The following is a 27360-nucleotide window of genomic DNA, read 5'->3' on the forward strand; positions in this document are numbered from 1 at the left end:
CGACATCTGCGCCATACATGTACTACCCTATTACACATCTCTTGTACATGTCTGCTGTGTGTAAAATCGATAACACATCCTAAATTAATCGAAAACTTCCACTATTTTGGAGTGAAAACTACCGATCACCGCAGAATGTCCTTGTTATTCCAGAACATCAAGCTGCGTTAAAGTGAGAACTATTTTGGGTCAAACTTTAAGCTATGAAGTATGTATGTTATAAGCTGCTGTTTTACTAAACTTTCAGTGAAACAGTCTTGTCTAACGTCAACCCTACCTCTTATAAGCCAGCAGCCACTAAAAAACACAATTGCAACGATAGTAAAGCAGTCATGGTTCCATGACAACAGATACAAATGATTTCTTTCAGTTTAATGGACAAATTGGTATAGTTCGAGAGTGATCCTCACTTTCAAAATTAGTGTCTGTGTAAGTATTGTAAATAAACTGTCAAGCATGTAGGTGATACATACATTTAAGACAGATGAAATATCAATACAGAACAGATACTTTCATACATGTCAGAAAAGAGGAGTAAAACTATGAACTGCATTAACAGCTGTCTGCCCTCTATTTCGAAACGAGCTGCCCCTTAGTCGAGCCCATTGGCTAAGGGTACGGAGCAAAACTCTTGTTACTCTTCCGGTGTCTTCAGTCAACTCCCCCCCCCCCCCCCCATATCCCCCCTGAACAAAAAGAAAAGGAAGAGATGAATCTCAAGCTGTACTTACTGTACCTATATGGACGTAATGGATGAAAATTGATGGAGATATCTGTGACGACTTTCTACAAAAATAGGTGATGTTGTTTGGCCACATTACTAGGATGAATGAAGAAAGGATACCAAATAGGATACTGTGATGGATACTATCCCATCGGGAGAAAAGGGGTCGTCCACGCCACAACTGGCAAAATGATGTTTAGGAGGCAATGGAAGCAAGGAATATGAACGTTGAGGAAAGTCAAGACATAAAAATATGGCGTCTGTGGAGGAGAAGCTGCGCCAGCCGTAGATAATCCGGAAGAAGATGAAGGGAAACTCATCCGAAACAGGATCCCGCTAAGTCAAACTGCGCACTGACGAACTCCAGTCCGAGAATGGTGGAGTACCCATGTTGCACAGTTGGCAACACTTCCATATGTTCACGAAACTCTGTAGTACCAAACCTAAAAATTACCTGTGTTGTCCTTCGGACAGTTGGCAACACTTCCATATGTTCACGAAACTATAGTTCCAAACAAAAAAATTAGCTGTGTTGTCCCCGATGATACCGAATCATTATTTACCATTCCACGTAATTTATACCTTTTTATTTCTTATACCTTTTATGTCTTAGTATTCTCCCACCAACAAGGTCTAATCACAGATATATGTGCACCGGTATCGACTAAATTTTACATTCTTTACCAGTTAAGAAGCCCATCAAAGCGCAATCCGTCTCTGTATACATCTTGTGATGAAACACAGCGAGTCGAGTTCCACAAAGTCTCACTTTTACTCAAGTGGATATTTCAAGACAACAAGGACATTCTGCGGTAATCGGTGGTTTTCATTCCCAAATCGTGGAAGTTTTCGATTCATATAGGATGTCTCATCGATTTTACACATGGCAGATGTTGTGTCTAGACAAGACAGCCTAGACACCATGAGAGGAAGCCGAAAGGCACGCGCTAAGCTAGCAGATGGGCGTGAGGTCTGAAACAGGATATGTAATGAATGCTATAAAGAAAAGTACGTAGCTTCTGGAATACTTAACTTTAATCCATCCTTTTGGTACATATGGAGATTGTGTTGATACAAGTGAGACTCTTTAGATACATGCAATGTTACTAATGGCGCCTTGCTAGGTCGTAGCCATTGACTTAGCTGAAGGCTATTCTAACTATCTGCTCTGCAAATGAGCGAGGCTTCGTCAGTGTGCATCGCTAGCTTCGTCGTCCGTACAACTGGGGCGAGTGCTATCCCGTATCTCGAGACCTGCCTTGTGGTGGCGCTTGGTCTGCGATCACACAGTGGCGACACGCGGGTCCGACATGTACTAATGGACCGCGGCCGATTTAAAGCTACCACCTAGCAAGTGTGGTGTCTGGCGGTGACACCACAGCAGACGTGTACAAGATGACGGCAACGAGGGCAGCTGGAAGTAGTGAAGCGTGGAGGCAGCTGTATGATAACATCGTCGAAAGCAGTGTGTTTGTCGAGTGGTATTGTGGTGTATGGCATACAGCAAGGAGCACCTGGCTCTGTTACAATGAATCGATATTTTGTTTGGTGCACAAGGTAGTTTTTTAAGCACCTTAAAGGTTGTCACCATAGTGTGCCAGAGAGAAACTTACAGGCTGAATTTATGTCAGACGTTGGAGGTGACCGCTATAAGATACTGCCCTCGCAAATAAGTAAAGAAACCACTTACTTACCCACTGACTGGCACAGGTGGAGGAATGCTGCATACCCGCCGACTTCGAACACCGTCTATAATTAAACTCAGCTGAGCCCTAACACCAAAGTGAGCCCTCTGGGAAAACTAGCGAAAGGACAAGGTGTTGTGTGAGGCTCCCATAGATCGGGGCGTAGGGTGCCTGAGTTCTCAAATGCCGGTGAATACAATACCTCAAAGGTATTTAGTGCTGTGATTTATTTATGGCCTAAATTAAATTACTCGGTTTGCAAAATGAATGTATCTGATTCTCAAGTGTCAAAGACCTCGTACATGTTTTATTACAAAGTAGAATCATCGTAAGGTGGTGGTGAGTGGCCTCAGCAATCTATTTGACTTACACCTTCCACAGTTTTTCCCCTATATTGCCTCCGGTAAATTCTTAAACAATTAATTTGATTAAGGTAGTGGAAATAGACTATTTCCCGCCATTTCTGATATCGCAGTTGTGCCAGATCCCCCTCTGCCCTGTGACATCATAAGAGTGGGCTGTTTTTCCCATCCAAATAAAGAGAACCAGAGCCCAGCTTTTTCCACCAGTTTAATTAATTAATTTAATTAATGCATAAAGAAGTAAAGAAAATATTGCTAGAATTTGTTGCCCATTTCATGCCATGAGATCCTCCAAGTGAGGCAGCTCAACCCAGACTGAGCTTTCCCCAGCAGTTTTACAAATGAGGTGGGGGGGGGGGGGGGGGGAGGGGTTGGAGACAGCTGTAGGACACTCTACATATAAATACTGTAAATAAAGACATTACGTGATGTCCTTCCTCTGCAGTCCTCATCGCAGACTCAGTCTTTTTCCTGCCAATTCACAAGCGGCGTAGGGGAGGTGAAGTGGCATTGTCGAGGGGGTGGGGGTGGAGGAAAGTGGGGATGTAGTGGAGGGGGGAAGGGTGATGGTGGTGATGTCATGAGCACTACGTTGCCATTTCTAACCCCCCCTCCGGAGAGGAGGTGGGTGACAGCTGTAATCTGGCAACAATGCACCGTTTTTTCTTTATTCCTCTACTATTTTACACATTGCTAAGCTCTTGGCGCTGGACACAAGTACAATGAAAATTGGAATACTTGATGCGTACAAACAAGAAACCTTTTTGGCACATGCAGAAAATATATACATATTTACTAATGCTGCAACGAGTTCCTCATACGGTTTCGTCATTCTGATGAACTATGCAGAAATCTACTATTTAGTGATGTGCTTACTTTTATTCACCTACAGTACCCTGATAGGCGACACGGAACTTCAGCAGGTAAATTCAGCAATCATCATTCCGTAATTGTGTCACAATGGTTTCTCATGAAGTTCAAAACGTGACGCCTGCCAAGCTCCCAAAGACACCAGACTTCAAGTTACAAAATATTTAAGTCGCCATCGAGCAATAGATAGGTTCGGCCTGGAATCTCTTCCGACCAATTTGCTTAAGTCACGTGTGGCGGTGGCACATAGATGGATCACGATAGCTCACCAATGTTGTCAGTGGCTCGTGAAGTCAGTATTATGACGCGTCGCCGTCGTTGTCAGAGTGACCATTTTCTGCCTCATGGAATGATGTGTAGTGACGGGAACCAGGAGAAATTATGAGAGTGTATATTTTTCTTCCCTTTTCTTTCATATGAATTCCTGATTCTCTACTCTCAGTCGGCATGTCAATATAACAAATTAATTTTCTCATTTCAAACAATACTTCCCTTCACCGCAAGTAAACAAATCAACCAGAAAGGCCTAGAGTGCACATATAAAATTCCTGTCATATTTACATCCACTGTCGCTCTGAAAATAGCGACAATACAATAGCAACAGCATCACACTCTTGCAATCTGTTACATGTCATAAAATCACCTATTACTTGTTTTCTCCGTCTTCAGAGCGTGCTACGGAAGATTTTCATCCAAACAAACACATTATGTTAGAGGAAGGTTGATTGACAAACGCAGCTCGTAACATATAGAGTCTACGAAAACTACTCCTCACCAGCCAATGCAAGCCCTACCAGTAAAGACAGGATAAATCAAAATAAAGTAATAATACACCCGGTATCCTTACGGCTAGGTGCAAGGAACAATTTTTGGAATATTGTGAATTTCTCGTATCACGCACAACTTTTTAAGGGAGGTTCGTTGGCTTTATAGCTATGTAGCTTAGATTTAAGAACTGGGTTTCCAACCAGTATACACGACCAGGCGAGATCTAGTGTGGTTGAAAGTTTTCAGTAAAGGATTCATAATTTTGTAAAAAAGACATGGATCTCTCTATTCGCACTCCAACACTGTGACCACATAACCGTGACGCCGTGGCTAGTCCAACTCTCTCGATGTTGCACGTCTTGAGCTTCAACCGTTCACTGTTTTTCACGGTTCAGTACAGCTTCTTCCTGTTTTCGTACTCGATCTGTGTTCAATTTCTGATGGACTATCCAATGGGCCAACTTACCACTAATTTCCCTTGTTAATAATAATAAATTACTTACTTACTAGAATGAAATTTTCACTCTACAGCGGAGTGTGCGCTGATATGAAACTTCCTGGCAGATTAAAACTCTGTGCCGGACCGAGACTCGAACTCGGGACCTTTACCTTTCGCGGGCAAGTGCTCTACTAAATGAGCTACCCAAGCACAACTCACGCCCTGTCCTCACAGCTTTACTTCTGCCAGTACCTCGTGTCCTACCTTCCAAACTTTACAGAAGCTCTCCTGCGAATCTGCAGAACTAGCACTCCATGAAACTTCCTGGCAGATTAAGACTGTGTGCCGGACCGAGACTCGAACTCGGGACCTTTGCCTTTCGCGGGCAAGTGCTCTAACGACTGAGCTACCCAAGCACGACTCACGCCCCGTCCTCACAGCGTACACTCCGCTGTAGAGTGCAGGTTCGCAGGAGAGCTTCTGTAATGTTTGGAAGGTAGGAGACGAGGTACTGGCAGAAGTAAAGCTATGAGGACGGGGCGTGAGTCGTGGTTGGGTAGCTCAGTTGGTAGAGCACTTGCCCGTGGAAGGCAAAGGTCCCGAGTTCGAGTCTCGGTCCGGCACACAGTTTTAATCTGCCAGGAAGTTTCATAACTTACTTACTTGTTGCCACCTTCCCCTGACAGGTAAAATTCTACATCTGAGGTAAAGAAATTTACATTGTGTAAAAAGTGTTAAGAAAATCAAGGAACACAAATTAGTGATCGCTGAAAAATAAATTTTGTGTGAATGTTTTCCATCGTTTTGCAATTCGGTCGCTAATTTATCACAAAAACAATGTTTAAGTGTACACTGCAGAACGTCGTGGCACTTTCATAACCAGCTGGTTTCACATCAAAATCTATATTGCATACTCAGCCAATTCCTGTCAAGCGATTTCCATTGCTAAAAAGTCGAGTTACAATGCGTTTATAACGGAAATTTCCTGTCGGAATGATTTCTCCCCTCGTTGCTGCTGTGACATTCGCGATTGTCCGGGCATTAGGAACAACAGTGTTTGATCAACGAGCAGCGATTAACAACGCTAGAGGGACGGCTTATGGACGTAGCTTAGCGGAGGCAATGTATCACCTGCGGGGTATGATTCTGCCCGAATTAGACAGCGGCCGGAGCATTCATCTTGCACTCTGCCGAATGGTTGCCGTGGAAGCGCGCAGCAGAAAATCTCCTCACCGGCGACGTTTCTTATACTGCAGAGAAACGTACGACACTATTATTCGCAGTAATGCCCATTATTAATGACTATGGAGAGTTATGCTGTACGAGAATCCGTATGAAGAGTATAGGGAGCAACTGGCTCTGTTACTTGACATGAGAGCGAATTAATCACTACTGTAGCTGTCCGACTGCAAAAAAGTTGAAAATAATTTGAAGAATTATTTTCTTCGAATATTCATTTTGACAACTTCCAAATTTTATACACTATACTGAAAGTTTGATTCGATGAAACGCTATGTTGTCGATGTAAGCGTAGATTTTAAGCGACTTGCCTATTACACAGAAACATGTAGAGGGGTCTTCTGTTTTTCACCCAACCCGAGTAATGATGGAGAATGAACTGCATATGAACACAGCAAAGGTATTTCCTTCGTCAGGATCTTAGCTAAAGTAACGAGAAGCGGCCACATCTAGAAAGCGTCAGGTAATTACAGTTGAATTTGCGCAGCACGTCTGGACCTAGGCTTAAAATTGAATCTAATGGAGAGCTATACTAGCCAGACAACATCATCTCCTATATTTTTTGTAGTGTAGAACATGTTGCACTATCTGTGGTGTCACCACCAGACACCACACTTGCTAGGTGGTAGCCTTTAAATCGGCCGCGGTCCGGTAATATACGTCGGACCCGCGTGTCACCACTATCAGTGATTGCAGACCGAGCGCCGCCACACGGCAGGTCTAGAGAGACTTCCTAGCACTCGCCCCAGTTGTACAGCCGACTTTGCTAGCGATGGTTCACTGACAAATTACGCTCTCATTTGCCGAGACGATAGTAACCATAGCCTTCAGCTACGTCATTTGCTACGACCTAGCAAGGCGCCATTATCAACTGCTATTTATCTTGTGATGCATGTACCGTCAGACCGATGTTCACCAATTTTGGATTAAAGTTAAGTATTCCAGAAGCTACGTACTATTTTTGCTACTATAAAGACCTTGTCATTTTCCAGACCTCACGCCATCCTGCGTGAGCTTAAACGCGTGCCCTTCGGCCTCCCGTCCTCGTGGATTGGCTGTCTTGCCAGTCCACAAAACTATCACCTACTCCGCTGCTCACAGACGATCCTATCATCATAACTCACCGCGTTTAGTTGGAATACAATGACTTACGAGGATTGAATGAAAAGTAATGCCTCCATCGTCGTTAATTTGGTTTGGATGGGAATATTTTATAAATGAGAAGCAGAAATAACCCTTATAATGTGGTCTTTATTACCAATATTCACTTTTCCACATAATCACCAGCCAATTGGATACATTTCTGCCAACGATGAACAAGTTTTCTAAAGCCGTCTGGGAAGAAGTCGACACTCTGTTTCCGCAACCACAGTCTCACAATTTCCTTAACGTCTGCTTGAGTCCCCGCAGATCGCTTTTCATTATCAGGAGCAGATGGAAGTCAGACGGTGCTAAATCCGTACTGTATGGAGGATGCCGTACGGTAGTGAGATTAGGTGTCTGAAGTTCTCCCGTGGTGGCACGTAAAGTGTGTGGTTTGGCATTGTCATGCTGCAGGAAAACATTTCCCTTTTCCTTTTGGACCCTTGTTAGCCGTCGTTCCAGATTTCGCAGCGTTGTGATGTAACTCCCTGAATTTATTGTTGTTCCACGATCAAGGAAATCAACACGGATAACACCATCTGTGTCTCAGAACATTTATGGTCATGATTTTTCCAGCTAAGGGATGCATCTAGAATTTCTTTTTCTGGGCCGAGTCTTTGTGTCGATATTCCATAGACTGACTTTTCGTCTCCGGTTCGTAATGGTATACCCATGTTTCGTCTCCTGTCACAACTGAATGGAGAAAGGCGTGACCTTCAATCTCGTGAAGCGAGAGGAGTTCCTGGTACATTTCAAATCTGTACGCTTTCATTTCAGGGGTCAGCATCCGGGGTACCCATTGTGCACAGATATTCTGATAACCAAGCAAAGCAATAATGTGATCCACACGTTCTTGTGAAATACCGATTGTGCTTGCAGTTTCTCTTTGAGTGATACGACGATAATCCTGCACAATTTCTCAACATTTTTCTCCTGAAACTCGGTGATTGCTGTCACAGGACGTCACGCAGGTCAGATGTTCCCGCCTCAACATCTCTAAACTTACTCGCCCAACGACACACAGCACTCACATCAGCACAGTCACCATGAACTGCTTTCATTCTCTGATGAATCTCCTTTGGGGCGACACCTTCTGCTGTCAAGAATTCAATGACTGCACGTTGCTTAAATCGCATTGACCGACCGTCTGCACACTGTTCCATACTTAACACTGTAACAACACAAGCGTTCAATGCTAAGGCTTCCCGCCAACTGGAGCTGTAGAGGAGAGGCTACGGAACAAGCCTGTACCTATATATATATATATAAAATTTGTAACGTTTCCTGTACACTACAATTATTTTTAGTATCTTTGGACAGAATCCATGAGGATGATCTGTGACTGAAACCGGTCGATATTTAGGTTTTAAATAAAAAAGCAGCTGATGGTCAAACTTGCATGTTATATATATATATATATATATATATATATATATATATATATATATATTCGTCTAAAAGTGTGAGCCATATGTTTGTGACTATTACAGCGCCATCTGTCACAAAGCGAAAAAAGTGGTCCAACTAAAACATTCATATTTCTTTACGGACTACACGAATATGTAATAAAAAATGGGGGTTCCTATTTAAAAAAAACGCAGTTGACATCCGTTTGACCTATGGCAGCGCCATCTAGTGGGCCAACCATAGCGCCATCTGGTTTCCTCCTTCAAGCTAGACAAGTTTCGTTCTTTGTAGTTTTTTCGTTTGACGCTTATTTCGTGAGATATTTGGCCTGGTCACGATCAATGGAGCACCCTGTATATATATATATATATATATATATATATATATATATATATATATATATATATCATCAGCTGCTTTTTTATTTAAAACCGAAATATCAACCGGTTTCAGTCACAGATCATCCTCATGCATTCGATCCAAAGATACTAAATATTCTTGTAGTGTACAGGACACGTTACAAAATATTTTCCAAGGAAGTCAAAAATATATTCGTGGAAACTTACAGACGTAAAACAGTTTAGGCCGCAACATCACATCTGTCATTACTTAAATAATGGCCACGTCTCACATGCAGAGCATGCCATGGATTCCAGTATAACATACAGGACGTTTAGAGGCAAACAGACTAATAACATGCGTAAACAGAGCAGTGCTTTTGGCTCACACATACCTAAGACTTCATTTCAAATACAAGAAAATGAACAGTAAGTTACTTTAACTTAAAAGATTTTTTCTGGCACAACGTGAAAATACGAAATAAAGCCAACCGGAGCACTAAGGTGCGATTCTGTTGGTGACAGTGAATCTGTATTGTCAGTTCCGTTGGAATACACGACACTGCGTATCACGAGTCAGTGCTAAAATTGATTTTAACCGTAAATGTTTGTCATACAACGTGGTACCAAAGTACAGTATTGAAAAGTGTGTATTCGTAAAAAGTCGAAGAATGCTAAATTTGTGAGAAGTAGGGCAAAGTTCATGTAGATAAAGCTAGAGATATTCGAATCGTATGACCTAAAGGATAGGTTGAATAAGGATATTTATAAATTACACTGGGAACTGTCTAACATGTTTTGTTTCAGACAGTTTGGCACTGTTTGTGATAAAGTATATGAGAAGTTAACATCTCTACGTAGAACAATTAAGCTAAGACAAGATCGTAAAACTGGACGACTGATAATGTTGAATATAATCGAAATAACAATACTCACGGTAACTTAATTACTCATCGTTTTTATGACACGGTAGTGAAAAGGACAGATATTGTATTCAGTTAAAGGAAAATGATGCTGCTGAGAAAAGGAATGCTGTTTGCTCGTACTGTTAGGATTTCTGATGGTGATATTGTGGATGTTATTGCGGAAATTAAGTTAATTTCTGCTTACGGTAAGTTCATTGAGATAGAGGAAGCAGAAATAGCGGTTAGAGCTTAAGGACTACTGAACATGGAAGTGACTTGTGGTCGCAGTGGGGACGAGAGGGACCAAGATGTGAAACTTGTTAATAGCATCAATAAAAAGTTACGTACGAAAGAAGCCGTGATAATACACAGAAGACGAGTGCAAAGTTAACCAGTTTTTGAAAGAAAACAATATAAAGTCGGTAGCGAAAGCCCAGACAAAATTTTTCAAGTGACACTTAAGAAGAAGGTGGAGGCGGCGCAGTTATGTTGCAGCCGTGGGAGAAACGGAGACAGAATTGTTATGAACTATACAAATAAAACCGCATATGGACGATGAATGTACGAGGGTAATAATTAATGGCAGATGTCCATCCTTAGCGAGTTTGAATAAATTATTGAACAGGAAATTAGAGGAAATCTGTAAGTATGAGATGGATTATAGCGTGCTAGCAGCGTACCCTTTGCGAATGAGGCAAAGGGGCTACAAATTACAGAAGATATGTTAATGGCAGCCGGCCGAAGTGGCCGTGCGGTTAAAGGCGCTGCAGTCTGGAACCGCAAGACCGCTACGGTCGCGGGTTCGAATCCTGCCTCGGGCATGGATGTTTGTGATGTCCTTAGGTTAGTTAGGTTTAACTAGTTCTAAGTTCTAGGGGACTAATGACCTCAGCAGTTGAGTCCCATAGTGCTCAGAGCCATTTTTTTTGTTAATGGCATCATACGACATCGTAAATTTATGTACTAATGTTCCTATTAATGGTACACAGTGCGTAATACGAGACAGTCTGGTCCGCCACGGGACAATGAGTGTGTGGGAAGCAACTGAGTTTATGAATTTACATTTATACAAATGCAGTGGAAAATATGGTTTTCAGACACAATTCAGAAATGTGTAACAGGGTCATCTGTTATAGTCGGTACGTTGATGATACGTTCATCATCGTAAAGGGCACAGTAGAAACACTGGATAATTTGAAGACGGTATTTAATTCACATCACAGGAACATCGTATACACGCTGCAGCATGAAGTACAAGGAAAATTAATTTTTTAGACTTTAGGGTGTCCAGAAAAGAGAATCGTTCAGAGTTTGTGACTTACAGGAAACAGACTCATGCCGACACGACTGTCCATAATATCTCTAACCATTCTAGACGCCATAAGATGGCATTCTTTATCGCAATGGCGGCACTCGTATACAAACTTCCTTGGATGAGACGGAATAGGCAACGAACCCAGTACGCTCGGGTAGCTAGCTGTTACCAACTGTTACAGGGATGAAATTGTAAGCAATTCATATCATAAGCGTAAACAAAAGAAACGGGTGCTTCATAAAAAAAAGGACTAAGTGTGTTAATATACAATGTCGTGTGGACGTCACCAACAAATTGGTTCCTGCATACCCGAAGCGATGCAAAATTGTATTCAGGACGACGTATCTATTAACGAATTGGCACAGACATACAATAGGTAAACCAGCCGAGGGCAAAAGGTACAGTAAGTTCGAAAATGCAGGTGTCTGCAAATTACAATATAGTACCAGCGATACACACTACGTGGGGGCAGACGGGCAGAAGTTTCGAGATACGAAATAAAGAGCACAGCAGTCCTTCGAACAGACCGGGTTACAGACAGCATGTAAGAACTGAGAGGCATGCTCCAGATATCTTAGAGAATACGATAAGCATTTTACATAAAGCAAAAAAGTGGCCAAATTAGATATGCGTGAAGAGGTGGAAATAGATAGGGCGAGGGTCCAAAAGCCTGACAAGCTGCTAAATGAGCAGACAGACTTTAAGTATAGTAGACTTTTCAATTTTTTAAAATATGTTACAGCGTATGAAGCGTACTGTAGTAAGGGAATGTTATATTATGTACACTACAGGCCATTAAAATTTGCTGCACCAAGAACAAATGCAGATGATAAACGGGTATTCATTGGACAAATATATTATACTAGAACTGACATGTGATTACAGTTTCACGCAATTTGGGTGCATAGATCCTGAGAAGAACAACTGCGTCTGGCCGTAATAACGGCTTTGATACGCCTGGGCATTGAGTCAAACAGACCTTGGATGGCGTGTACAAGTACAGCTGCCCAAGAAGCTTCAACACGATACCACAGTTCATCAAGAGTAGTGACTGGCGTTATTGTGACGAGCCAGTTGCTCGGCTACCAGTGACCAGACGTTTTCAATTGGTGAGAGGCCGCAGTCGAACATTTTCTGTATCCAGATAGGCCCGTACAGGACCTGCAACATGCGGTCGCGCATTATCCAGCTGAAAAGTAGGGTTTCGCGGGATCGAATGAAGGGTAGAGCCACGGATCGTAACACATCTGAAATGTAGCGTCCACTGTTAAAAGTGCCCTCAATGAAAACAAGAGGTTAGCGAGACGTGTAACCAATGGCACCCCGTACCATCACGCCAGGTGATACGCCAGTATGGCGATCACGAATACACGCTTCCAATGTGCGTTCACCGCGATGTCGCCAAACACGGATGCGACTAACACGATGCTTTAAACAGAACCTGGATTCATCCGAAAAAATAACGTTTTGCCATTCGTGCACCCAGGTTCGTCGCAGGCGCTCCCGTCTGTGATGCAGCGTCAAGGGTAACCGAAGCCATTGTCTCCGAACTGATAGCCCATGCTGCTGCAAACGTCGTTGATCTGTTCGTGCAGATGGTTGTTGTCTTCCAAACGTCCCAACTGTTGACCCACCGATTCCATATTCTGCTAACTGTCATCGGGTCTCGACCAACGCGAGCAGCAATGTCGCGATACGATAAACCGCAATCGCGATAGGCTACAATCACATCTTTATCAAAGTCGTAAACGTGATGGTACGCACTCCTCCTTACACGAGGCATCACAACAACGTTTCAGCAGGCAACACCGGTCAACTGCTGTTTGTATATGAGAAATCGGTTGGAAACTTTCGTCATGTCAGCACGTTGTATGTGTCGCCACCGGTGCAAACCTTGTGTGAATGCTTTGAAAAGCTAATCATTTGCCTATCACAGCATCTTCTTCCTGTGGGTTAAATTTCGCGTCTGTAGCACGTCATCTTCGTGGTGTAGCAATTTTAATGGCCAGTAGTGTAAAATGATGGTTACTGCTCATCGGTATGTTGTGACTTTGACGTTGCAAGGTATTAGTATCTTTATAGGTGGTACAGGGTTTGCGCCTAGTACATGCACTTGACTGTAGATATGGATTAGAATAAAGATGTATAGTACATAGATAAAGAGTATTTGTAAATGTTTTATGTATATGTAACATTATTATTATGCGTTTAGCAGTTGATGATCAAACTCTTGTCAGAAATTCTGAATAATACAGTAACGAAAATGGCCATAGCAGACTGCGAGGCAGTCAGTACTATGCTATTTGCATGTTTTCATATGATTGGAGCAGATAAATATGGTGGTTCATGGTCATGACTAACCTGTAGACATGATCCATGCTTTGGCACTTCATTAGAACTTCAACTGTCAGCATGACCTTACAGATATGTACCACCGTCTACATTGCATATATTCTTATATGCCTGGATCAGATATGATTTGTTACGTAGGTTTGGTTGTTAATGACATGTAATATCGCCATAGGTAGCCACTTATAATTGAAAATGCATTGGCATTGATGTGTAAGCAATAAGTTATTTGTAATATTCCTGGTTCATAGTAGCTAACACCAGATATATAAGTGGGTAGGGGGTTTGAGTCCAGAAACCTGTGATGGGTTTCAGGGCACAGGACCGCCATGCAGTAGACTGTATTATACTAGGAATAACTAGGCTATTGCATTTCTAGGTGCTCTAATGTATGGCACCATGTCACAAGTACTGACCATACAGATTAGCATACAATAACTGTTTATGTATTGAAATAAAGGAAGATATCATGTGTGATAACATTGTTGGTGTAATTGCATATCTGCAAGCACTACATTGTTATAATACGTTAATATCTTATTCATGAAAGCTTGTAAGAAGCGGGAAATCTGGTTTTAATAAGAAAATTTTTAACGCATGATACGAATAGTGTTAAGGGGTTCAATTCCACAACTCAGGCACTGTATGGTATAGTACGCGCTGGTTACAAAAATATGTGCTGTGCTGTATGTGTCTGCGGTATTTATGGTTATTCCCTTTCTGAGCGAAAAGCATATGTTATTACATTAGTAGCACGCTTACGGTGTGCTCATACGTAACCGTTTGGTACACTTGTTCATATGCGTATCATCAAAATCTGCACACTTCTTGATGCTGCATATTATTTGTAACATGCTCTTTTGTAATTAAATCCTATATACTGATATATTACAGGCATTTCATATAATATGTTTACCCCAGATTACTACGTGTAAATGATCAGTGCACAAATAGTGTTTGGCTTTTAATGCGGCCTTCACGCCATGAATGATGACTGTGTCGAATGATGCTCAGTATGGGTTCTGTTTAATGTTTATTTAATGCACTACTGTATGTTTGATACCAAAGATTACACTTGTAATGTAATTTGTAAAGCTGTAGCTGTTTTATGTCTTTCTTCTTATTTCATTTCTAGACAGTATGTGGCTAACATACAATAATGAACAGCATATTTTAGGTTTAACACTGACTCCCTCTACGCAAGGTAGGAATGCTAGCTACTATACCCTGCTACAGAAATAGAGGATTGTATACAGGCTCTAAGCACTATGGCACTTATCATCTGAGGTCATCAGTCCGCTAGACTTAGAACTACTTAAACCTAACTAACCTAAGGACACCACACACATCCATGCCCGAGGCAGGATTCGAACCTGCGACCGTAGAAGCCGCTTGGTTCCGGTCCGAAGCGCCTATAACCGCTCGAGCACAGCGGCCGGCGATTGTATACAGGAGGGAGCTCTATGTCGTAGCCTCCTGGCTTTGCATGTTCCCTATGGACGCTATGTTATTTTGTATAAAAATAATTATTTCAATTTGATATTCCCTTACTTTTTAAAGTTCTTATCAATAAATTACAATGGTTGCAGCAGCACCATAGAAAACTAATAGGCAGCCATATGCGCACGCTCGTAATTAATTACGTGTGAGGGCAACACCTACGAAGGTGTCTTGTTGTCTACGATAGATAATATTTGTCAGTTTTTCTGTGTCAATCAATTGCAACAGACTCATAGGCTAAGAGCAATGAAGGTACTTATTGCCCACTGCATACTTTGCTGTACAGAAGTTGTTCGTGTCTTTTGGCGCCATATACAGGGTGAGTCATTAACTATTGCCACCTAGAATAACGCCTAGAGTATGATAGTAGCTGAAACGTTTTTGGAACAAATGTTGCATGGGACAAGGGGAGCCACAAGATGACGGTTTTTTTGTTGCTAGGTGGTGTCGCGTAAGAGATATGAAGGTCAACCTTGTTTTTTTTTGTTTTTTTTTAATGGGATGCTGTAGTTTGGTGCTTATTTTCTGACAGCATTTATAGAGACGAATCCAATGATGTGTAAGAGTAAGGTCTTTGAAGGTCAACGAAGGTCGCAAAGGTTGCATGAACATCCATTTACAGAAGTGATGACCATTGGTATCAATGCAATACTGCAGTATTCTTATCGTGGATTTAGTGGTATTCCTTATCACTTCGGCGCTTATCGAAGCACATGTTTTGACAGTTCTCTCTCGCATATCTTCAGGTGTAGTTGGAACGTCTTTATAAACAATGTCTTTTACGAATCCCCACAAGAAATTAGCAGACTGCAAATATAGAATGGCTTTTGAGTTGAGCTTACTGTTACATAGGTGTTGGACAAAAATATGGAAACATAGCGAGAAATGCACGCTTGAATCAAAATACAGATGCTAGCGAAGCCTGCAGAGTGCGCTGTTGTATGTGACAAGCACTGGTACAATGCCTGCAATACTTTGTGTCATTCGTGGTCAGAACATTGATCAATGTTGTTGCGAGTGCATTATGTCGGAGCTAAGTGATTTCGAAGTGAACAAATTGTTGATGCTCGCATGGTACATGCTTCCGTAGCCAAGGCAGTCGAAGCGTTGGCGTTTCAGGAGGCACCGTATCGAAAATTTGTATCGCAAACAAGTTACAATGCGGATGAATGTATGTGGTGATCGATCGTGCCAAACAGTCATTGGAGACGACTGTGACAAAAAAGTAAGAGGTTGGCAGCTCCAAAAGTTGCTGCAGAACTGAATGTCGCACTCGCCGATTCTGTCAGCATCAAAACAACGTGAAGGGAGATCCACAAGCTAGGAACTGCATAGCAAGGTGATATTCCAAAACCACATGTCACTGATGCAAGTACCCGTAACAGGAGAACGCATTGCCGAAGCCATAAAACCTGGACTATGGGATAATGGAAGAATGTCGTCGGTAGGATGGGTCTCGAGGCACACTGGTTTCAACATTTGGCCGAGTTTCAATTTCAAGAGTGAAAAATGGCAGGGGTTCGGGAATGATTCAGGTAGCCATACAGTGTTATTCCATGTTCCCCAATGTTACTCTATAAGGTCGCATTACTGCCAAGGAATTTGTGGTCATACAGTGTTAGACCCCAATGGCGATGCTGTGTACGAAAACGACGGGGTCTCTGAAACTTCCTGGCAGATTAAAACTGTGTGCCCGACCGAGACTCGAACTCGGGACCTTTGCCTTTCGCGGGCAAGTGCTCTACCAACTGAGCTACCGAAGCACGACTCACGCCCGGTACTCTCCTGCAGGAGAGCTTCTGTAAAGTTTGGAAGGTAGGAGACGAGGTACTGGCAGAAGTAAAGCTGTGAGTACCGGGCGTGAGTCGTGCTTCGGTAGCTCAGTTGGTAGAGCACTTGCCCGCGAAAGGTAAAGGTCCCGAGTTCGAGTCTCGGTCGGGCACACAGTTTTAATCTGCTAGGAAGTTTGATATCAGCGCACACTCCGCTGCAGAGTGAAAATCTCATTCTGGACGGGGTCTCTGTTCATACAGCTCACATTGTCCAGGAATGGTTTTGTGAGCGCGGGGATTAATTGTGTCGCCTCCCCTGACCACCACAGTCACCAGATCTGAAATTTATTGAACGTTTCTGGTCTACTTTGGAGAGAAGGGTACATGACTTCGATCAAGCTACATCGTCGTTACCGGAACTTCCCCTCGTAGTTGGAAGCAAGAATGGTACAAAATTCCCTTGAAAACCATTCGAGGCCTGTGTTTATCCATTCTGAGACAGCCGGCCGCTGTGGCTGAGTGGTTCTAGGCGCTTCAGTCCGGAACCACGCTGCTGTTACGGTTGCAGGTTCGAATCCTGCCTCGGGCATGGATGCGTGTGATGTCCTTAGGTTAGTTAGGTTTAAGTGGTTCTAAGTCTAGCGGACTGATGACCTCAGATGTTAAATCCCATAGTTCTTAGAGCTATTTGAACCATTCCGAGACGTGTGGAAGCTATATTCAATGCCCACAGCTTTCCTATGCGGTATTCAGTACGCTTATTTGTTGTGTTTTGGTATTTGCAAATTTTTGTCCACCCCGTGTAGTTTGGAGTTGGATTTCGAGTCATTATTTCGTAATGTAATACTTTCAGTCGGTTTTCATTTTAGTGCTTTGTTTTAGTAATTACTTTCGTTGCTACACTTTCGGTTATATTTAATTAAATTCCACGTGTAGAAGGTATCTTACTAACAATGAAACCCTTGAGTGCAAGGTCGCAAGTTCAATCTTTAGTGAGGCTCATTTGAAACTACTGTGTTCACTATTATGAAAGGTTAAACATTATCTGCTGACGGCTCACCATGTCCATCAAGAAGGCGACAGAAAATGTGAGTCCGAGACGTTCACAGATCAACTTTCTGCCGTATGTGTGTATTAGATTCAACGAAATGGACATTGTCCACTTTTAAAGAATGCCTATAGAGTCGTATTGGTGTAAAGGTGGGATGAGAACTGATGCAATTTGATGGCATGCAACAGAATGCAAAAAGTCTGTCGTGGACCTTATGGTGAAACTGGCTGTCGTTTAAGAAGTAGCCGCAGGCAGTGCGATAATATGTTTTTTAGGTATGGGAAAAAAAACCGGCGGTTGAATTTTTCCAGTAGTTCCAGGGGGTACAAATTGTAATGTCACATACGTTTCAGGAGGGGTGGTTTGTTCTAAAGGAGTGTAACTTTTGTACGCAGACCAGGAATCAAGCAAAAGAAAGTTATTTTGACCAGCTATTGACCAAAAGCAGTGCTCATACCATAGTTGCTTCTCTTACGCCTATTTTCCCACTCTTGCTTGCTATGACGTAAATATTCCGTACTGCCCCTGCAAGATCACGCAAACTGGAAAGAATCGTACGGGGCAGAGCACCTCCAACTTCTCGCAACACAATAAGTAACTTTCTAGCCGATTTAGCATCCAGACTAACAGTCGGCGTAATTGTTTACGATTGCGTTAAGAAATAAAATTTTTTTGATCTTCATACAACTCTCTTGGAACCTCCAATTTCCAGAGTTCCTTTTACAAGCATTTCATCTTCAAATCCCAATTGGTCGAAGTTGAAAACAAATGCCTTACTGAACATTATCATAAGTTTCTTTACCTCGTCTACAAATTGCCGGGCCTATTCCGCATTTTGCTGGGCATCGTCAAGCTGATGCTTTGTTTGAAGTTTCCTTATCTTACGTCTTCCATTTTGAAATACGTAACGTAGTAGGTCACTATCTTGCACATCCTGAAAATTGTATCGAGCACCATCAAAACACTGGTATTTGTGCCTCGTCCTTCCTTGAATATCCGCAGTTTTTCTTAGGCAGTATACGGCCATATTGCTTCGAATTTATTCGAAATCTGTTATTAATTTTTTTTACTATCCTGCTGATGATCTTCCACGTACGTAATTATGTTTAGTACCCGCTCCGCGGACAACGATTATCCTTTACTACGTTTTACGGAGATGGGATTTGTGGCTCCCTGTCCAATGAACTACATGACTTGACACCTGTTTCACCCACCTTCATTTGTTAAGCACGTATCGTCGTCATTGTAGTCCTAACGTGCAGTCAAGTATATATGACACTACACATTCCACTGACTGATTTTGCAGAAACACTAATATTTTATCTGCCACTTCCTTCTCATTCTGCGAAATTCCTCGGGTTTCTTTCCGACGAAATGTCAGTTTCGGCAGCTGTTGTAGATACAATGCAATGTTTGCTTTGTTTATCGTTGCCGTCGCTCTGCGTCGTATGAACACCACTAGCACTGTACGTTGTTGTGAAGTAGTCGTCGACCAACCCGTTCAGCAGTTCTTCGTGGCTTCATGTTGTGGCCAGCATTGGATACGTCCAGTACCGTCCCCTCTTGCCAAAGCAGCCAATATTGTGGTTGCATGGTAGACGATATGTAGGGTGTCGAATGCCATAAACACCTTAGGCCCTTTTGCGGTCTCGCTCTCATAGGGTTACGTGTCGGAGAGCCTTTGTCTTTAGAGGTATCTTAGCACGTGCACTTAAAGGCCAGCAAAATCCGTGTTCCATGTTTTACTTAAATTGATATTTTTATCTTTACCGGAAAGTGCTGAAATGATTTCTATCGAAATTCGTGTGGTTCTCATGAGTATTCGCACGTCTTAGCCATGATCCCGTGTTGGTGACCTCACCACGCGGCACAGTAGTCGATCAAAGCTCATCTTGAAGTGTTTAAAGTAATGTATCGCCGCCTCAAGCGATTGCATTTAGTCGTTTCACGGCCGTCGCTCTAGGCATATTTGTGTTCGAGGTAAGGGATTTTCATTCTCCTGCAACATAGTAACCATAAGCAAAATCTGGCGTGTGCCCCTTAGTGGGCCCAGAAAGCAATACTACATTTCACATAAAATTATGGAACGAAAAGAATAATGAATTTCTCCTCCTTTAGAATCTAACATGTTTTTTTTGTCGGTGACGAATGAAATGCCTGTGCTCGTCCTATTTTCACCCTAGTCAGTTTTGTAACTGAATATCTGCAGCTTCTTACTTGTTTCGATTTCTGAATCCTAGTACGGCAATTTTCATGAGTTTGAATCAGTTGTTTCCGTTGCCATTTTGGCACACCACTATCCCTACGCATAGTGCATACAAAACAAACTATGTCTGCAGTAGAATCCCTATGTTACCGAGTCTGATTTACCAGTGCTTTCAGGGGTCTATATAATTTTTAACGTTTTCCTTATAGTTCATCATTCACTGCCTGAAGCCACTTTTATTGGCCTATTTGACAAACATCAATTCCTATAGTTTTTGTTTAAAAAGTAAACGCCCATTATCGTTGTTATTGAACATTTCTTTTGTAAATGAACCTGAAAGATCCGGATTACTCCACTCTCTGTATACCATCCTGTTACCTCGATGTAACAACTGCTACAAAGGTAAACGAAGTCTATCACTGAGATCTGTAATAAAATTTCCTCCCTGCACCATCTCGCATTCTTGTGCACGTAAGACAATGAAAGTTCCTGTTGCGCATAAATTCGATGCTAATGACATCAGTGACCAAATCAAATAAAATTTGTTTAACCATTAATTATCAAAATCCATGTGTATGGTATTGTAACCGGAGCAATCACCCCTTGCAATCAAACAATAAAAAGACAAGAACGTTTTTAAAACCACTCCCCATTTCATCTAAAGTGATGGCTCAAGACATTTAGCGACCTCCGGTAGTAGAACTTAAATTTCTTAAACACGTATGTGTAGGCACATTCTACGTACAATAGCTACAACAGAAACAGAAATCTAGCACAATAAGTCAATAATTTCCTATTGAAACTGCTCTTAGTATTAGGTTCGTGCATGAATTCGCAGCGTTTTTGTTTTGCACGTTGATATTCCTCTTGTTATGAGATTCTTTATGGATTGTCATTTTTTATTTGTAGTTCACTGTTAGTATCTGAGTTATCACATTGTCATTTTGTCTTTTGGTGACAGACAGTGGAGCTGTGGACGCTAGAAACTGGAGTGCCAAGCGGAGAAATCGTAATATTTCCGACGTATTCATCTGTTTGGGTTCCGTAGTGGGGTGACAGCAGTGGAGGCAGCCAGAAACATTTGCGCCATGTACGGGGTAATGCTGTTGAACAGAGATTGCAAGAAAATAGTTTTCGCGTTTCAAGACGGATCGTTTTGACTTTAGTGACTCTCCACGTTCAGGAAGACTTTCGGGGTTCGTTGAAGATCGTTTAAACCCTTTAATCCATAATGAACCACCTCAGTACACACGAGAGCTGAAAATATGATGAACTGTGATCGTTCCTCTATCGCGCAACATTTGCATGCACTGGAAAGGTTCAAAAATCGGTTGTCTGACTACCGAATGCGCATGTTCTAAGCAAAAATCACAAAAAATCAGCAGATGGCTATATGTGTAGCTCTGCTTGCTCGTCATTAGTTAGCTCGTGAACAACACTGACCCTCCCTATCCTCTATCGTTATTGGCGACGAGGAATGGTGTCTTTATACTATCATAGGGAAAAAAAGGAATGCCTGAGCCAAAAAAAGTGGAAACTCCACATACAAAGACCTGCGCGCATCCACAAAAGATAATGCTATGCATCTCGTGAAACAGCGACAGTGTTGTGTACTACGGACTGTTTTCCCGAGATGTAACCATCACTGCTCACATCTGTTGTCAACAACTGAGAGGTCTTGCAGACGTAGTCCAAGAACAACGACCAGGAAGACTGCGTGAAGCGATGTTACCCCACAATAATGCCCGCCTGCTTTCTGTTAGACTGACAAGACACTATACGGGAACTGGGTGTGGAAGTCATTCGACAGTGACTTTTTCATCTGATCTTGCGCCCTCACATTTTTACTTTTTCGCTGTATCGAACAGCATTGGAGGAACTTCCTTTCCGGATGAAAAAGGGCTCCCAACATGGCTGGACGAGTTCTTCGCCTTAAAACCAAGTTATTTCCACAGTCGCAGAATCATGAAGTTACCCCGCTTTGGCAGACTATTGTAAGATCGTTTAGATATTGCAGAAGAATATGTTAGTGATAACTAAAGTCCTCTTATGTTTATTAAACTGGTGGGAAAACGCTGCGAACTTAATGCATCAACCCATTATAATGTTTCAATGTTTGAGACCCTTGGAACGAAGAAATATTTCCGACACAGTGTAGACAATACGCAGTTGCTAACACCACTGGACTGAAATTATGTTCTGTACCACCCACCCTTCTCATAGGAAGCTCTCTGGTTTGCTCACATTCCAAAAATTGGTGACGTTTAAGAAAGGGAGAAGGGAGATGGGACAGCGATGGAAGGGAAAGGAGTTGGGAGGGGAAGGAGGTGGAGATGGGGAGGGGCGTGAAGGGGGACGCTGGAGGGCCGTCGTTTAGAAAGATGTGGCGTAGGTAATGGGAGAGACAGGATGATGTCATGCATTTACGCACTCAAATGCTTACCTTCAATTTCCTTATCGAAAAACACTCAAGAAAATTTATCTCTAGACAAAAATGCGCTTCAGACTTGGTTGACAACATCTTTAACACATTTCCAGTAGGTAGGCATGGAATCAACAAACTACCTGAGCATTGTCAGACTGTTTCAGGTAATGAGAGAGAATATACTGTTGATGACTAATTTCTTTCTGATGTTTACTGTTTTGTTCAATAAAAATGGCTTGGTGCAAATGGCTCTGAGAACTATGGGACTTAAGATCTGAGGTCATTAGGCCCCTAGAACTTAGAACTACTTAAACCGAACTAACATAAGGACATCACACACATCCATGCCCGACGCAGGATTCGAACCTGCGACCGTAGCGGTCGCGCGGTTCCATACTGAAGCGCCTAGAACCGCTCGGCCACACCGGCCGGCAATAAAATAATGGACTGCACCATTAAAATATGCACTGTGAAAATTGAAATGAAATATAGATTACCACGATGTCCTTATGACGAAAGCCTATTTCAAAGAATTATAAAGTACCTGTAACAGATGTGTGCCTACACCAGTACGAATTAGTAAGATATTACTCATACGGGATTCCTAAATAGTCTGTGTTTACGTGCTGTCCTGTGTCACAATGAAGTAGTATGGAAAGGCGACAGTTCATAAATAAAATAAATAAAATTTCCTTATTGATTTTCCATCTGACTGCTTGTAGCTCTGTCACGAAATTGCTAAAAATGAATCCTCCAGTGAGACGGGAGCAGCCACCACTTTATAGGCACACGACGTTACCTCACAGCTTGCGGAGCACTGCAGCGTAGTGCTCTCCCTTGTTGCTTCAGTTCTGTCGATGACAGGTAAGGTTGCAACGTAAACGACGAGTTCCACATCGAATGACTTTTCTGCACTGAAAACCATAAATTGATAATGTTATTTCACACCCTATGTGAAAATCACTCAGGTTATTTAATGGAAATGATATATCAAGCGAATTCTGAAGGCTAATTCTGTGTCATTCAGGAAGTAACTCTTCAGTCACATGTTTGCCAAACACACTCTGCGTTACTCCCAAGATTCAGTTCTACTTCTAGCAGAAATAACAGCCTTGAGAGGTCTAGGAAGTGACTGCAGTTCGTGTCTCAAAGGCTTAGCGGGCATGTGCCGAAATATCTAAAGTCAATGAGCCTTATTTACCCTTCGGTAAATGCGTTTAGTGACTACAGCATAGACACTAATAATACTCAGATGTGCTATCTGCAAACCAAACAACACAAATCATTAACTGCCACACTTACTTACGTTTTTCTGTCTTAAGCGTACTGAAACCAAAACGGTCACCACCACACATATTTCGTATTTTTAGATCATCTGAAGTAGCTATACTGTAAATATTATGAGCAGGGAACATATTTTTTTATAATAATAGACTTGGAAGACAATTTTCTTACGACCGATGTCAGCGCCACTATCCATGAAAGACAAGAGCACAAACGATGAGACTACAGCACAGCGTCGATTGCAAATTGTAACTTATTCAGCGAGACTTCTTAAGATGTGAATAACATGAAGTTCGAAATCAAGAAAAACTGTTATGCATGAAACCATAGGAAATTGTATGGAGCGCAACTTCGATTTCAGCTTTTGCTGATCTGAAAGGAAAAGCAATTGTCATCAGAAAGTGGAACAAGGAATCCAAAACGCTGACAGTAATATCTAGAATAAGTCAACCTCGAGTAAAATTGACATTCTGTGCAAAAATACTAAAAGAAAGATACATACCATATATTCGTTATAATTAAAATGTATCGCCTGCTGATGCTTTCTCAATAAGAGCGAAGGGCTTGTATGTTGAGGAGCTTTTCAACGTGCAATGTGCTTAAGACAGAGAGAACCCAAAATAACGATTGGTTCACCAAGCTGTGCGTGGTGGTGGGATTCTATGCATCGCTTCTGAGAGTGTTATTAATTTAGCCCTGAAGTTTTTAATGTTAACGATGCTGTATGAGAATTATCCAGTTTCATTGTGGCAGCACAGATGGGCAGACGGTTCTAGAATTTGCAGAGACTATCCATATGCTGCTGAACCATAACGCGAAACTACCACTACATCAGACTATAGGCCACACTTAATTTCTACTTGTGAAAGAATTGCGTAACAGTGCGTGAATAGCATCAACACCGCTAACCTTCACCATAACCGCGACACAATCGCAATATCTGACAGTTCTTCGCTGCAAAATGCTCTATGGTCGCACTGCGTCACTTTCACTCATGCTCTATGGTCGCACTGCGTCACTTTCACTCATGCTCTATGGTCGCACTGCGTCACTTTCCACTTTCACTCGTTATATCACTTCTTTTTCTACCTCTACATCTATCTACATCCATACTCTGCAAGCCACCTGACGGTGCGTGGCGGAGGGTACTTTGAGTACCTCGATCTGTTCTCCCTTCTATTCCATTCATGCAAAACTTGTGACATTACAGAACATATAATACTGTCTGAAAAGCCCAGCGGACGCTATCTGTAGAACTGCGTAGTGGTTAAGGCAGTCAGTTTGTAAACTGCAGGCAGGGATTTTGAATCCTATCACTTCCATTCATTTTAATTAGTGATAAGCGTTATTAGTTTAGAAGAACAACGAGAATTATTGTGTAGGTGTAATTTTAAAGTATTATGTCTACACAGTCGATACTGCATCATATTTTCTCTTTATGCACTATGATTTCTGCTTGGTATCAAAAGAAAACAATATCTCTTTTGTGTTTTCGGTGGTTTTGGCGTACTAGCTGCATGTGAATAAAGAGAACACAAATTATTATGATGCTTTTTGTCAACGTAAAAGAACTTATACTTACTCTTTGATGCCTTCAGCGGCGCTGACGTCATGTGCCATGTGAAAAAAAAAATTAGTTTCATTTCTGTCTCAGTCTTTTTGATCAAATGTCCTAAAATAATAATCAAGTGTCAATTGACCGACTAAAAAGAATGAAATAGCATGAAATAGACAGCCTTATTTTAAGGAAATTCTACTCCTCATAAAAAAGAGAGAGAGAAGACCAATAAATTTACCTCCTCTTCGACGAAGAACAAAACATTCAATTGTTAGAGACGATTTCTCCCTAACAAAATAATAATTCCAGTTCCCGTCCAACTCTACTACTGCATTTAGCCGCTGGCGAACAGAGACTCCAAATTTCCCGAGGAAACTGTCATTCTGTGAAAAACTTCCCATCAACTGCTTCGGACAGCACTGTCTTGGTTGTCGGTTCTAGACTTCCGTACCTAATAATTTTCTCCATCTCTGTCCATACGTGCCCTAAGCGACTGATGTCAGCACCTTTGGGAGGCTAATCCTACAGCTCAGCGTCTCCGTTCATTTGAAACTAATCTTTTACACAGTTCGCTGTATGGACAGGAGAACGGTCATATCGAAAGATTATTCTGCCTCCCTAAATCTTTGACGAACAAAAGGAAGCATTAAATTCTCTAGTATTTTGGAGTACTAATGACTAGGACAAGCACTGTCCAGTTGCCACATAACTCCGGAACCATTAGCTGCAGACTAAATATTCCCTTTACTTGGGCAACTGCTTCTAAAAATGACCAAAAGCATTAAATATTTCCTTCAAGCACACATGTAGCAGCAGCAGCAGAATAAGAAGTTAATAGCGATAATGGCAGTAATAGTCGAAGTATTTGGTAACTTCACAATCTGGAATAGTACTTCTCGACCTGAGAAATTTCTTGAAACAGTTAAAATTTCAAAACGGTTTCCAATCGAGGCTATGATGGCTAAAAGCATCTTTACGTTCTGCTGATACGAGACTAGCATAATTTCCGTCTCAGAAATCAGCTAATTGGTAATTAACTAGTTGATAGAGAACTGAATTTTTTCACCGGTCAAAATTGAAAGCTAAGCGCATCATACGTTACGACACAATCATGAATGTAAGAAATGTTGGCATCAGTGGTCTCGTGGCATGATCCTAGTTTCTTGGTTGCGGGGTATGGGTTCGACTTCCGGCAAGTATTTTAAACTCACACGAACAGATCTCTTCCTCGTCTAGTAATGCCAAATGAAGAAAGTCAGGCTGCACCGTTGTTCAGAATCCGCATTATAAACACCACGTCCCTTCGTTCTCAAGTGGGGCAGAAACGATTTAGGTTGGACCATAGCAGAGGCGGAAGTCGCGACAAACAGAAGCTCTGACACCAGTGAGCTTCCTTACTCTTTTTTTATTTTATTTAACGAGCCAGTGGTCATTTAAGGTCATAGGACTCTTATTTTATTTGAAATTGAGATGCTGAAAAATTTGGAACTGGCCTGGGATTGGGATTCAGATCTCCTATTTCGTGGTATCTTCCCAACATGGAACGGTATACTGAAGATCATTTCGTTGTTTCCTCTAAGATGGCGATCTTCTCTAAGTCTCCACGAAAGGCACGTATTGACGTTCACTCCTAGTCCAACGCAAAAATATCTATGGTTTCATTTTAAGACCTATGATTTTTACACCGAAATACTAGTGATAAATAATTTTTACTTTTTATGTCTCTTCATGCGTTGTCAACAATAATGATACGTGCCGTTATCTATATTCATACATGCACATATCTCGCTACTGGTGAACAATTAGTTCGTGGATAGAACAAGACAAAGAAATTGTATCCTCATTTCAAATTCAAACATCTCGTTGCTGGTGAAAAATTCGATATCTAGCATTTTATTTGTCTTAGTTAACAATCTGATTACGTGCTGGTTTCGAGTCCTCGTCACAAAATTTTATATGGTGGCACTACGTTTTAAATACGTGTAAACTTTATCGCTTGAAATTATATTAAACGTTTTTC

The 27360-nt window shown here is 41.8% G+C and overlaps 1 protein-coding gene and 1 non-coding gene across 2 annotated transcripts in view; both read left to right on the forward strand.

Annotated features, from left to right (window-relative positions):
* LOC124612927 (UDP-glucosyltransferase 2-like) overlaps positions 1–27360 on the forward strand; it is a 692550-nt gene that overhangs the window by 311865 nt on the left and 353325 nt on the right. The gene's annotated exons all lie outside the window — the stretch shown is intronic.
* Positions 5399–5473, forward strand: Trnap-ugg. The gene has a single exon. It is a non-coding gene; the product is annotated as a tRNA-Pro (tRNA).

Source organism: Schistocerca americana, chromosome 4, assembly GCF_021461395.2.
Source record: "Schistocerca americana isolate TAMUIC-IGC-003095 chromosome 4, iqSchAmer2.1, whole genome shotgun sequence".
NCBI lineage: Eukaryota > Metazoa > Arthropoda > Insecta > Orthoptera > Acrididae > Schistocerca > Schistocerca americana.